This window comes from Cyrtonyx montezumae, unplaced genomic scaffold, assembly GCF_038088225.1.
Source record: "Cyrtonyx montezumae isolate F1298 unplaced genomic scaffold, pur_monq_1.0 scaffold_6, whole genome shotgun sequence".
NCBI classification, from domain to species: domain Eukaryota; kingdom Metazoa; phylum Chordata; class Aves; order Galliformes; family Odontophoridae; genus Cyrtonyx; species Cyrtonyx montezumae.
Window position 1 is genome coordinate 13,011,505 of NW_027072067.1, and position 13,030 is coordinate 13,024,534.

The 13,030-nt window shown below is 47.2% G+C and overlaps 1 protein-coding gene across 1 annotated transcript in view; it reads left to right on the forward strand.

Annotated features, from left to right (window-relative positions):
- Nucleotides 1-13,030, forward strand: part of SYNPR (synaptoporin) — a 79,050-nt gene that overhangs the window by 34,226 nt on the left and 31,794 nt on the right. The window lies entirely within an intron of this gene.

Genomic DNA, 13,030 nt, shown 5'->3' on the forward strand with positions numbered 1-13,030 from the left:
TGCAAATCTGAACTGCCAAAGGCCGACAGCCTAACTCAGTGCAGGTGGGCTCAGGCCAACCGGGCTGGCAGGTTCAGAGTCCGTCAGCCATTGCACCTGTGAAGACCTCGTTAGCAGTTGCTTGTAAGGGAGGAAGGCAGATTGAGCAGCATTGTTGGACAGGTGGCTGATGTAGAGCCAAGCTGTAGGTGTGTGCTTGTGTAAAGTCACCCCTGAATCTGGTCCTTGCTCCTGGCTGCTTCTTCTGTAGCTTGTGAGTAGATGGATGGGCAGGGTGGGATCGAGAGGGTGCTTGAGACTGAAGTGCTAGTAAGTGAGGGGACTAAAAGCTCTTAAATGTAAATAAACTGTGGTGTGTGGCTTTATGCAATGTAGTGTTTCCTAAACTGAGAGTAAGAGAGCCCCCAAATAGTTGTGGGTGTGCAGCAGGCTGAGGGCTGCCTGATGGGGGGAAGGTGTTCCTTCCTGCTTTGTTCCTTGTTGGGTACACCTTGAGAAAGCATTATGTTTTGGGTTATTATCTTTCATACGTGTATAGAGAAACACAACCCAAAAAACACAGCAAAAATGAGTTGAGAACAGAAGCTGTGAGGATGAAAAAGGAGTAAGGCTGCTTGGTCTCAAGGAGAGGAAACTGCAATGAGAGGAGATCACTGAGCCTGAATTCTCTAGGGCTGCTGTAGAAAGGAAGGGAACGGGCAGTTTTCTGTGGAGGCTGGGATAGGCAGAAGTGATATTGAGGGATATGTGACTTGAACATGAGGGTTGAGATGCGCTGGAATAGATGTGCCCTGGGAAGCTGTGGAGTTGCAGTCACTAGAGGTCAGAAGTCAGACAAACTTCCCTAAGAAATGAGCCTTCTGATCCTGCCCCAGGCTGTCTGCCTCTTTTCAAGACTCCTCTCAATCCTCTCTGTTATGGTGACATTAACAATGAATTCTGCATAAGCAGAAGTCAATATGTTGCTTTCCCTCTGCAAGGAAGGAGATGCGAGTTGTGCCCTGGAGGAGGAAGAGATGTGGCATAAAACAGCTGTGACAAGGGGCAAGACATGACTGAAACCTGAAATCAATATAACTGCTGTTTCCTTCCTTCTCTTTAAGTATTAATAATTTATTTTTTCTGGTCTACCAAGATAGCCAGCATAACTCTATGCTATGAAGCCCTTAATGCGCTGGGCTCTGAGCTGTATTCTGCAGGCATTTACTTTCCTTTCTTAGGAGAGATTTTCTTATGAAGTGCCATTGTAGGAAGTGGGGCCAGGTGCTCCAGTACAATGCCATGCAGCTTTCTGTAAGCAAATTCCTCAGCTCCTGGAACAAACAGTGACTTTCTGATGAGGATGCTCCACTTCCCTTCCTGCAGCAGGCAGAACTGCAGGATGACTGACTGTGATGATAATAAAGAAAAACACACTGTGTGCACTAGGGAAATAATAAGAGGAGGATTTGTCAGTGATTTGGAGTGGGATTCTTTGGACCTGCATGCTCATCTATTGCTCTGCTGATGCACAGCAGCCGGACATGTCCGCAGGCAGTCAGCACTAGGAGTGCATCGGCCAAGTGCAGTAAGTTGGAAAATGCACACCAGCCAAAAGGCTTTGTTCAGAGGGCAGGAGGGTCAGGTTTGAGGATTGTGGCCGGCACAGGGTGCTGAGCTGGTAGTGGCTGGCAGTGGAGTTGCTCTGTGCAGATACAGTGTGGTTGGGGTGAGTGTACCTGTGCTGCTGGTCTGGGTGTGGGGCTCCCATAGGCTGCGGCTGGCTGCTCGAAGTCAGAGCTCAATAAAGTCTGAAACGTTGTGTCTGTTAGGAAGTGTTTCTCATCTGCTGAGAAACAGCAGTCTTGGGCGGTGAAGTATCAGAGTACTGCCTTGGCTCGTGTCTGATTAAAGCTTGCTGGTTAAGATTGCCTCTTCCTCAAAATTAATGATGGGAAGAAAGCAGATTTATCTGTCTCCCTGTTGTGAAGGTTATCTGTAGCTGCCCCTTTGTGTCCTTGATGGTGGTGAACCCAGGCTGGCAGCGCTGCTGTGCCAGCGAGAGGCATCTGGACGTGGATATCCTGCACGTGGATACCTCCGAAGAGGTACTAAGATCAAAAAAACAAGGCTTTTGTGCTTTTTAAATGAGAATATGTTGGGTCGCGTTTGCATGTTAACGGACTTGCATGTTGGACTTGCATATTGCGGAGAATTCAGATAGTAAGCATGACTTGTATGCAGTAACTTGAATCAGAGATGCTGAGGGTAAACAGCTCTGCCCTCTAGCGCCGCTCAGCAATGCTGTTAGATCCCAGCTAGCAGCGATCCTGGGGAGGTGCTGGCCCAGAGCATCCCTTCGTGCACGCAGCCCTTCGTGCTGTGCTGGGGCTGGAAGCTGGGGTCGGGCAGGCAGCTCAGCACACGTTGGTGCGCCTCTCTATCTCTATTTCCTGTTGAGCCTGATGTTTGCTTTCCCATAATGTTCGTTATGCCTCTGATAGACTTGCAGAGGAGCCAAATGATGAACAGCCATTTGAGGAGCTTTGCTCTTTCGGCTCCATAAATAATGAATTCATCGGGGTGAGAAGACACGCACCCAGACACAAACACGTGCAAAGCCCTGCAGAAGAAAGGGAATAAAAGCATGGAAGCTGGAGATACAAATGCTAAGTCCTGTGCTGGTAAAATGGGAACCGCTTTTTGGAGACAGAAGCTGTCAGAGAGCTAGGAGTTAATTGCCTCGAGGGGAGACAAGGAGCACTTAGAGATGCAGGCAAGTGCTAGCTGAGGTTTGAAGTGATAGCTTGCTACCTGCCTGGCTGCTGGGGAGGGCAATTAGTTTGAGCAGGATGTTTGTTTTATTGGCTACAAGTCCTGTCTTTAAGCATCGGCTGAAATACCTCAGCTGTGAGTCAGCTTGTGTGGTAGCTGCCTGCCGAACCCCGACAGGGTACAGGAATATATTTGAGTCTGCTGGCCAGCTTCAGCTCAATTGAGAAGCACGGTGTGGTGTCAAAGAGACTGTTTTCTTTCTGGAAGTTTTCTTTTTTTTAAAAAGAAAAAAAAAAACCCACAAAAAACACCTGGACTGCCTCTGCTGAAAGTACTTGCAGAAGTAGTGTGAACAGCAGGAATCCAGAGGGAGGAGCACTGAAGGGCAGATGTCCAGGGCTTGGGTAGCACCAGTGCTCACCAACAGGTTGCTGGTCTGACTGCCTTGTACTGGGGCACAGTACATTTAGCTCTTCCCCGGGGTTAAACTGGGTTTACTCTGCTTCACTGGCAATTAAAACAGGAAAGCATACTGCTTTGCAATTATTCTTTCAAAGATGAGTGCTCGTGGACAGCCACTGGGAGCACACAGCAGTGGTTTGATTTATGAAATGCTGAGATTTTGGTTCTCTGATCTGTTTTGGCTTGATTTACCCTGATGAGAGCTGAGGTATTTTCTTAACGTTTGAACATCACCTTGCCTCAAGTGCTTCCTAAGTCCACTGCATCTTGTGTGCTATCTTTTTGTGTAGCTGGGAACTTGTTTGGGGAGAGCTGGACAATTCATTTTAGAAACACCGTGCTCAGCAGATAGAGATGGTGTGGAGGAATTTCTTGTGTGTGTTCGAAAATACTGAATTTCTGAGCTTAACTGGGGCTTGCTGTTCTAGTGTTGGTGTTGAAAAGAGAATCACAGAATCATTAAGGTTGAAAAAGACCACTAAAACCACCTCATCATCCCATCGCCACTATGCCCACTACTTGTCTGTAGCATAAGCATCCCACATGTGAGACTGGATGTTTTATCAGTAAGTATAGCAATATTGTCCTTATAACTGCTGTGTTTTGTTTTTTTTTTATTTTTTTAAGTTGATTTCTGAAGCAAATAAAGCCTGTGTGACCATGTTGTTTCATCTTCTTCCTCCCCATACCTTTTGGAATGGTTAACTTGTCTTAAAGAAACTTGATCCTGGTGGTTGGGTTGGGCAGAGATCTGTTAGTGCCTCCCTGGGGGAAGAGGCTGCTGCAGAGGTTCATGCCAAAGGTGACAAGTGGAAGTGGGGGAGGAAAAATAAATAAATAAGATGAATTAATCATACTCAAGCTGGGGAAAAGTTCAGCTAGAGCTTCCTCCTGGTAACTGTCAGATTGCTTCTCCAGCCCCCTTTATCTAGTCTGTGTAATGATAAAAGCTCAAATGTTCATGCAAATACAAGGTAATTTTGCAAATCATTGTTCCTGTAAGTACTACATTCATTATAGGATGAAATAATATAATTAGAGAGATAATAGCAGTGAGAGAGAGGAAAATGGAGAGGTGTGAGCAAAAGAGAGCAAATATATTTTCAGCAAAGTTTTGGAAAGGAACGGAGAGCTAATGAGGTGGAGCTCGTCTAGATGGCAGCAGCAGGCATTGCTTTTCCTACCAGGACATGTGTCTAGAGAATAAAAGAGAATTAATAAATTGCCAGACTAATGGATGAGGGTAGAAAGAGCTACAAAGAAACATCAGTATTAGCCTGAAGCAACTAGAGTGCAGCAGATTTATATATATACTCCAGTTTATTCAGAATGAGTGCTCAATGCTGGGCAGCTCCACTGCCTTTTTTCCTTTTCTGGGGCAAATCCTGATTGAGGAAGCTAACAGATCCATCAACTGTAAAATTAGTATGACTGAGTCCCTGTATTTGCATGGGGTGTTGGTTAGAGGCTGCTGCTGCCCAGCAGACATGTCCATGAAGGTGGACAAGGGAGGGTTGCTGCTGGTGACAGGAAAGAATGAGGAGAGCATTAGGTTTAGGCTGAAATAAATGGGTTGTCCAGCTGTAGCCGCTGCAGAGGGGAAGTTGAATGTTAATTAGATGCCACCAGTAATTACGGTGATTATGTATTTTTTGAGTGGCTGTTGGGAATAGTTCAATTCGCATCCAAAGGGAAGTGTGAGTGACATTTCTAATCACTTTAAGGAGAAGGGAAGGTACTTTTTAAATGAGGAAAATTGCTGTAAAACAATTTAAGCTACAGTAGATGCCAAGAACTGTAACTGCTTTGATGTCACTGTCAGGGAAAGTGGATGCTGGAGGAAGCAAGAGAAAATGCAGTAAATGCATCCTGATTCTCTGCCTCCTAACTTCAGAAACTCAGGCACTGGGCAGAAAGTCTTTTTTGACTCTGAATGTAGTCTGTGACAATTAAAAAAGGAAGGAATAGTAGAAACCTAATTCTACTGTCTATATAGGACTATAGGACTGTCCATACACGGGGCTGTTCTGAAACAGTTGCACTGTGCATATTTCTGTAGGCACTGGCATGAAGTAAGTGCATGAATGCAAATCTACTCAGGAATATCTGTTGTGCTTTGAACTCCGTTTTACTTTCAGTTGTAGAGAAAACCTCTCACTTATACTCACAAGTTAAAAACTCATTAACATGCCACCCACTGAGTCTGATAACCTAGCACCTTCGATCTCAGTCTCTGCTCAGATTCACCCTTTGCAGTATTTGTCAGGGCTTGGAATTAGCTTGCGTACATTCTGACCAAGCACGTACTGGAGCCTCAGACTTTTGTGGGGTGCTTTACTGGAAATGACCAGCACAGACCCGCTAGATGAGTTCTTATGTGCACTGAGTGAGAGTGTTGTCTTCAGTGCAAACCCTTTGAGTGCTCCTGGGAGTCCCTCGTGTCAAAAAATAATTATAAATGCTTGAATTTTATATGTATGAAAATCTAAGGACTCTGAGCTGATTTGCACAGAAACCTTCTGATGCTTGGACAAGGACAGTCTCCTGCGACCCACAGGGACATTCCACCTACAGAACATTTGCAGCTGCCTAATGTGAAACTTAAAAAACTGCACCATTCCCCTTCGTTCACAGGGGAAATACAGCACTTCACCACCCAGCCCTCCTGATGCTGATGTATGGAAGGCCTCTGCAGGTGATGATTCTGGTAAGATATTATTGTTTCTTTGCATCTGCTGTGTTACTTTGTCATAGGCATGACTGGTGTGATTGAGCGTTGGGACCAAACAAGATAGATGCCCTTATGACTTCAGTGCACAATGTGTCTTAAGATTAAGCAGATAGCTGTGCCACTGTGCTGGATGCCTTCTTGGTCCTGCATTCCCCTGTCAGCTTGTGCATTGCCCCCAAATGACAAATCCATAGTCATCTTCAGCTTCTTTCTCCATGTGGAGATCATTCAGTGGCCTGTGACCTTGTCCCACAGGACCAGCTACTCCTTTGTGAGTGACTAGAAGTACCTCCATCAGAGGACCGAAGTGCAAGTGTCCTACATCACGAGATGGGCACATGGCCCTGCTCCCAAGCATGCAGGCATGTTTGTTGCATGGTGGAGGCTATCAGAATGAGCTGTGTTTTACTTCTGTGGCAGATCAGAGGGAAAGGAAGCAGTGGGATGCCCCACATCAGGGAACAAGTCTTGTGTTAACGTCTGCCTGAAAACTTCTGGTGGGTCAGATGTTGCCTGTGGCCTCATCCAGAGGCACAAGATTTGCCAAAGAAAGTGTTCCCTCTCATCCAGAAACACACAGTAGCTCTTGCATTCTTTAATTACACCCATCTAGAAAAGTTGATGGCCTCTGGTTCAACTGTTAAATGAGAAGTAGGTGGTAAGATGGATGTTTTGTTTGCATCCAGAATCCCACTACTAATTAGATGTTATTGAAGGAGAATTGTGCTTTTCTCCTTTTTCTCTGACCAAGTAGTTAACTGAAATACATTTTTTTGCTTTCTCCTACAGAACTTTCATTTTGGGAGACCTCACATACACTTTATCGCATGCTCAGAGCAGAGTTCAAATTTGAAAGCTGCACTTGCAAAATTTGCTTGGCTTTGCTTTACCTTGTGTTTGTGTGACCTATGCTCTCCTCTTCCAGGTTGGTCCTGAGGGACCTACTGCTGATTGATGAGAAGCTGCCAAAACGCATTGTGCCACATCAGGAGAAGCAGAGGACTCAGGAGACAGCCTACGACTCTCGTTCCTTTTTGTCTCTGGGGATGAAGAGGTGACAAATCTAAAAGGATGCACCACAAGCACCAGAGTCTGAGGAGGTGGAGAAAGATCAGAAGTCCCTGGCTTTAATGTTTGAGATGCTGAACAATAGGTCCTGAAGGATGAACATCTGGACATTAAGGCCTATGTGTACAAGAGTGATTGCTTTGCCATGCTCTCCTTTAGGACCTGGCTGAGCAGCCAAAGAAGAGGTACTTGCTGCCCCTGGTGGAGGCAGGTTGGCCCATGCCCTGTCTGTTGTGGTGCTCTGAGTATTTCCACAAGGTGTGCCATCACCAACGCTTTGGCCTTGTGGGGCTGGTGCCCCTGGATCTGGTAGCTTTGGTTGCCTTTTACTCTCCTCCTATCATCTTGTATTTGGACACTGTTAGAGAAAGATCTAATTTGGGGCATAAACTTTGCATCCTCTTACCTCAAGCAGTAAAGGGAAAGTATTGGTACTGCAGCTCGGTGGCTCTGTCAAAAGGGAAAACAGTGAGCTGAAGCCATCTCCCACGTGTCCCCTGTGGGCTTAGGGAAGCTGAGAGAGTTTTGTGCTGTGGAGCTGGGCAGCCACCACAGCCAAGGCAGGGGCTCCTCCAGCAAAGAGTTGGAGGAAAGAGCAGTAACTGCAGAGCTGGTTTGGGTGCATGTGGAAACCCCAAGGAGAGGGGTTTCATGTTAATTTATATTCTCCACAGCTCTCCCTGAGGCAGGAACTGTGGCCCTGGGCTCCCTGGGAGGTGGCTGGAAGCAGCCTGGTGCTCGCCCCCATCCCTGTGTGGGCAGCTGCTTTGGGAAACGTGTCCTTTTCCCGTCTGTTCTCACCAGCCCTCAGCAGTTTCTGTGCATGCCCACCAGAGAGCAACCCTGGCACAGGGTTGGTGTCTCCAGAGACAGAGATGGGAACAGTAGGGCTGGGGGTGAGGCTAAACGCAGCTTCCTTCACCCTTTCCACCCCTATCACCTTGCCAAAACCAGAGCTGGAGAGAGGGTGTAACCCTGTTGTGTGCCCCATGTCCTGAGCAAGAGGAGTGTCCTGCTGGGCACAAGGACGTGGCACCGTGTGAGAAGAGCCTGGCTGTCCTGAAGCTGTCATAGGGAAGGACCACGCTGGGACAGCAGGAGAAGTCTGTCCCATGTGTAAAGGGCAAGTTCAGACAGCTGAAACCCCCAGAATTCAGATGGGTGACATCCTAGTGCTTTGTGGCAGTCTCCTGAGTAAGTGCACAGATGAATTTTGTCAAAAAATGACAAAAATACAAAACCCAAAAGTTTAAAAAAATGAAAATTTATGGTACTTGAATATGGAGTTTGGTGTTACGGTGCGGTCTGGTATATGAGGTACAATCTAGTGTTCTGTGTTCAGAGAAGGAAGAAGCCTGTGCTTGTCATGCACCTGCAGGCTTTACAAGCATCAGTGCTCAGTGCTGGCCTGAGGTCCCAGGAGGGCAGAAAGTTTTAGGTTTAGAGATGGGGCTCAGCCATGTGACATGAACTATCTCACCACAGCTCTCCCTCTATGGGGAAGACAAGGGCAGGGTTTGTTCTCCCCATCGGTGTGCAGAGCAGGAGGTAGTCACCTCTGTCTCTGCTCCATGCTGGATCCGCATTCCCGTGGGCAGCGGCAGGTGGGATGGCTGTGACCCCTCTGAACTTCAGCCCCAGGGCTCACACAAAGGGCTTTGAGGGAAAGCTGAGGGAAGAAACAGCTCTGCTATTTTTATCCTTGCACCAGCCTGGGGATTTGGATTGACAGGGTTTGTTATGAAGCCAATATTATGAGTTTAACTATGAGTGAAATAACACAACTTCTGTGGGAAGCAGAGTAAAAGAGGCAATTATGCAGTAGTTTAATAACAGCACTCTGGCTGGGTAGCTGAAAATTTACAGTTGACAGTAATTAGATTTTTTTTCATTCTTCCTGTTAAATAGCTACAAAAATTACAATATAAATTCATGTGATTCATTCTTATGCGCTGTTTTCATCACTGGGTCTGTGGCCGTTTGGCCTTCAGACTATTTTTGTTTTGTAATTTTCTACTGTCTGGTATTTTAGAAGCACAGAACTTAATATTCTTAATGCTGAATGCACAAAGCAAGATGAAAAAGGCAGGTGGAGGAGCAGGCAGGAACCCCATCATAAATGCAGGGGATGTCAGGATGGACAACAAGGACTTTCCAAGTGGGCTCTCCTGACTTGCTATCCTCTTTCCATACACTCACATCTTCATTTTTATGTACAGACAGCATTAAGTTTTCTCTTATGCTACAAACCTTGCATTACCTTAGCAACTGTGTGCTTTCCAGCTAGCAGGGTAGTACTTGATGAGCCAGCAAATGCGTGATACTTGGGCTGCCTCTGATCATAGCTTGAAAGCCCTGCACAGCATTGAAGGAAAGAGCTCTCAGGTTTGCTCTCGTTGCTGAAGGCTCAGGACGGGATATTTGCTTGGAGGCTGAAAGTATTCCTCTTGCTCTCCTCTGTTTTATAACGTAAAAGGGCCAGGTGTGATAAATGATACCATGGTCCAATTGTTGTGATGTGGCACGGGACTGTGTGTGAGTTTTTGTTTTGTAGCTCTGATGCCTGGTGGTGTCTCTGACGCTTGCAATAAATATTCTTTGCAGCAGCATTCCTGACCTCCCAGCAGAGCATCTCTCGTTGCCTTTCCTCTGTTGTGGCATGAGCAGTGCAGTTCAGCCTCACACCCATGTTTTAGCTTTAAAGCACACTGGAGATCTCCAAAGCCATTAATGGGGTAGAGGCCACCTCCAGGTACACTGCTGCCCCATTTATTTCTGGTTTTAAACAGAAATACGCTATGCTCTTGGCAAGTGCAGATGCTACAGATGGTGCTGGGAAAAGTGCAAATGAGAGGTCTGATTCCAGCCCTTCTTTGCTTTAATGAATCCCATCCATCTCTCTAGTAGAATGGGTTTTGTTTATTGTTTTTTTGGTTTTTTGAGGGGCTTTTAAGATGTGTCCCACTTCTTTCTGCTGCCCCTGACTCTGCATCGTGAGCTTATGATCTCCAGCTCATCCCTCCCCCACTGGGGGTTGCACTGTGGGGCTTTGCCATCCTGCACACCTGGCTTCCACATCGCTGTGCTCTCTCGCAGCCTGCAGAAGTTGGATGTGATCCACCCACGTCCAGCTGCCTGGTGCTGTGGCCAGGAGCCAGTTTTAGGACCTCGTGGTGGGCCAGGTAGATGAGGTGTGTCGTGAGGTATGCCAGGTCCTCTTGCAAAACCGTGGTGGAAGAGCACAGAGGATGGAAGGAGATCCCTGGGGACACTGTCTGGACCTGACTGTAGCTGGTGAAGCTGGGAGAGGAGATCTGCTATCTCCTCCCCTATCTCATCTGGAATGGTGCATGTGCTCCTATTGCAGGCTGTGCTGCTGGTCGCAGTGCCCCAGCCACCACCCTGCATTAGCTTATCCCAGCATATTCCTGTCTTACAAAATTAGATCAATTTTGCAAATTGCTGCTGCACTAGTAATTGAATTGAAGGGTGGTTTTCTGCTGGTTGCTGTTCTCTTTTTTTTTCTTTTTTTTTTTTTTCCACTGGAGTAAATCAGGAAGAAGTCAACAGAATCAAGCCCTGAGCGCTTTCAGCAACATGCTCATTTAAATTGGATGCAAGAGGGTGTCTGTGTTTACATTTGGCCTGCCAAGAATCTCTGTTTCAGAAACTGGCTTACATAATATGTCAAAATTGGTTTACTCATTAGCATTGCAAACGGTGTGAAACAAGCCCCAGATTGATAAACTCGCAGCAATATTTGCATCCCGAGCTGCGCGGCACAGGGGGAGGGGAGGTTCATTAGGAAGCATTCCATTTCCACCAGAAAAGCAAACGGGTTCCTGTTATAACTCAGACTTCGTTAATTTTCTGTCTTCCCAAATTTAAATAAAGATTGAGAGGGAAATGTGAAAATCTCCCCTGGCAAGCAGGCAGCCCATGTGTGTGGTGCTGGGTGGGCAGGCCATGCACAGCAGTGCTCCAGGTGGCTGTAGCCCCTCTGCCAGGCTTCATCCTCCTTGTACAGTCCCTTAGAGCTTGGCTGGGGTAGAGGCTCTGGCGTCACTTATCAGCTCCTCCAAATGGTGCACGGGCACTGATGTAGCTGCCTGCACCTGCTTTAACCAAAGCACAATGCAGCCTCAGGCCGAGCTGGGGAGCATGGAGCTGTGTGCTGCAGTTCTTCCAGCTCATCCACCTCCACCATGCTGACTGGGATTTAGTGGGCTTCTACTAAACTGGAACTGCATGAGCATGGACGGGGCTGCTGGGGTGGGATGAGCAATAGATAGGGTAAAGCAGTGCAGCACCAAGAGGCTCTGAGTATAACTGACGTGACTGGATGCTTTCAGGCTGCCCCTGAGTCACTTCAGCCCTTGGGTGATGTGCCAAAGCTGGCAGGAATCTGTTTTGATGTGTGTAGCTTTCATTGGTATCTGAAGGATTTGGGGGCTCAACTCCCAGGAAGCTCTTTAGTCTGCTGTGAAACTCCCAGCTTAATCAGAAGCAGAAAGCTCTGATGCAGCACAAAGTGTCCGAGCAGTTCTGTCATTGGAGGAGTCTGGTTTTTATGCTGAGTGATAATGCTCTATCCCATATTTCAGCCCAAGTTTTGCAAGGGAATCTACTACAGCCAAAGAAAGCATCTGCTGCAGGTCCTGCTGCATCCTGATGGGATGGGTTTAGCATCATCAGCCGACACTGATGCATCAATTGTCAATAGTGTCACTGGTGCAGGAAGAAAAGTAATTAAGGTTGGATCTTTCTATGGTCCCAGAGTCTGCGTTGCAGTGTTGATTGAAAGTGCTATGGGACAAGATGGGTCATCACCTGCTGCAGCCCATCATGCTCCTGCTGGACTTGTGTCCTGCACCTCACATCCCAGGTGGGCACGGGGTTTGGAGGGCCAGGGGATGGCAGCTGGCAGGGAAACCTCTGCACAACCAATGTAACGGTGCTTTTCAACACTTTCAAAAGATTTCAGTGTGTTTTTAAGCAGTGGCAATCAAGTTGCTGTTGATAATGCAGATGTGGGGTGGGAAGGGTTGATAAAATGATCTCACTGGAATGAGAGGTGCCAGCATGTTGCCTACTGCTAGGCAGCAGCAGGCAGATGCTTGCACCTACGCTCAAGCACACCAAGCTGAGAGCAACACTTCCACATCTCTCCTTGGAGAAGTCAGCACTGTGACATCTCATTGCAGTGCTGGCAGAGGGCTGCATCTGTTGGGAAGGGCCACGTCACCAAGAGTGACACGTGGCAGTGCAACACCCATGGAAAAGAGGAGCAGAGGTTTGGTGCTCATCAGGCTGAGTGTCATTTTTTACACCAGAGTCAGGAGTGCTGGCCCTGAAGGGACAAACTGAGCTGAAATTTGATACTTTGGACTTTGCCTTAAGGTTTTTCCTATGTTTTTAGTTCTCCTCGTGCAGTTGTAATTCCAAATTGCTAAGGAAAAGCAACCGTGCTCATGTCTTACTCTGCAGAGAACTGTTGTCGCGCAGCAGGTGTTTCTGTATGCCAGCATGTAACTTCTGTCTGCAAATAAAAGAGAAAGTTGGCATTGTTTCTTCTATTAAGTTGTGTATTTGCGAATGTGTTGCAGAGCGTGGAAAAGAGGGTGAAACAGCAGTAAGCCCAGTAGAATAATAAAATCAAAACAGCGTAGAGTGGTCTCAGTTACACAAAAAACTGCTGGGGTGATGGGAGCTCTTGTGAAGAGAGAGTTCTGTCTGAAGGCAGAGAAGGGCTCGCAGACCCCTTGGTAGCAGCGTGGCTGTGTGCTGGGGGCAGCAGCTCTCACAGCCCGGGGTGCTGCTGCTGAGAGCTGCTGGCTGGCAGATGTGGGAGGCAATGAGCTCTCTGCTGCTGTGCTCTCCAAGAAAACGGGTACAGGGAAGGTTTCCTTGGGGTAAATGGGTAGCATGAAACTTTTCCCTTGTAGGTGCGAGGGAAGCTGGGGGTTTTCCGTGGGTTTGTTCTGATACACAAGAAGTGAACTAAGCCCACGTTCA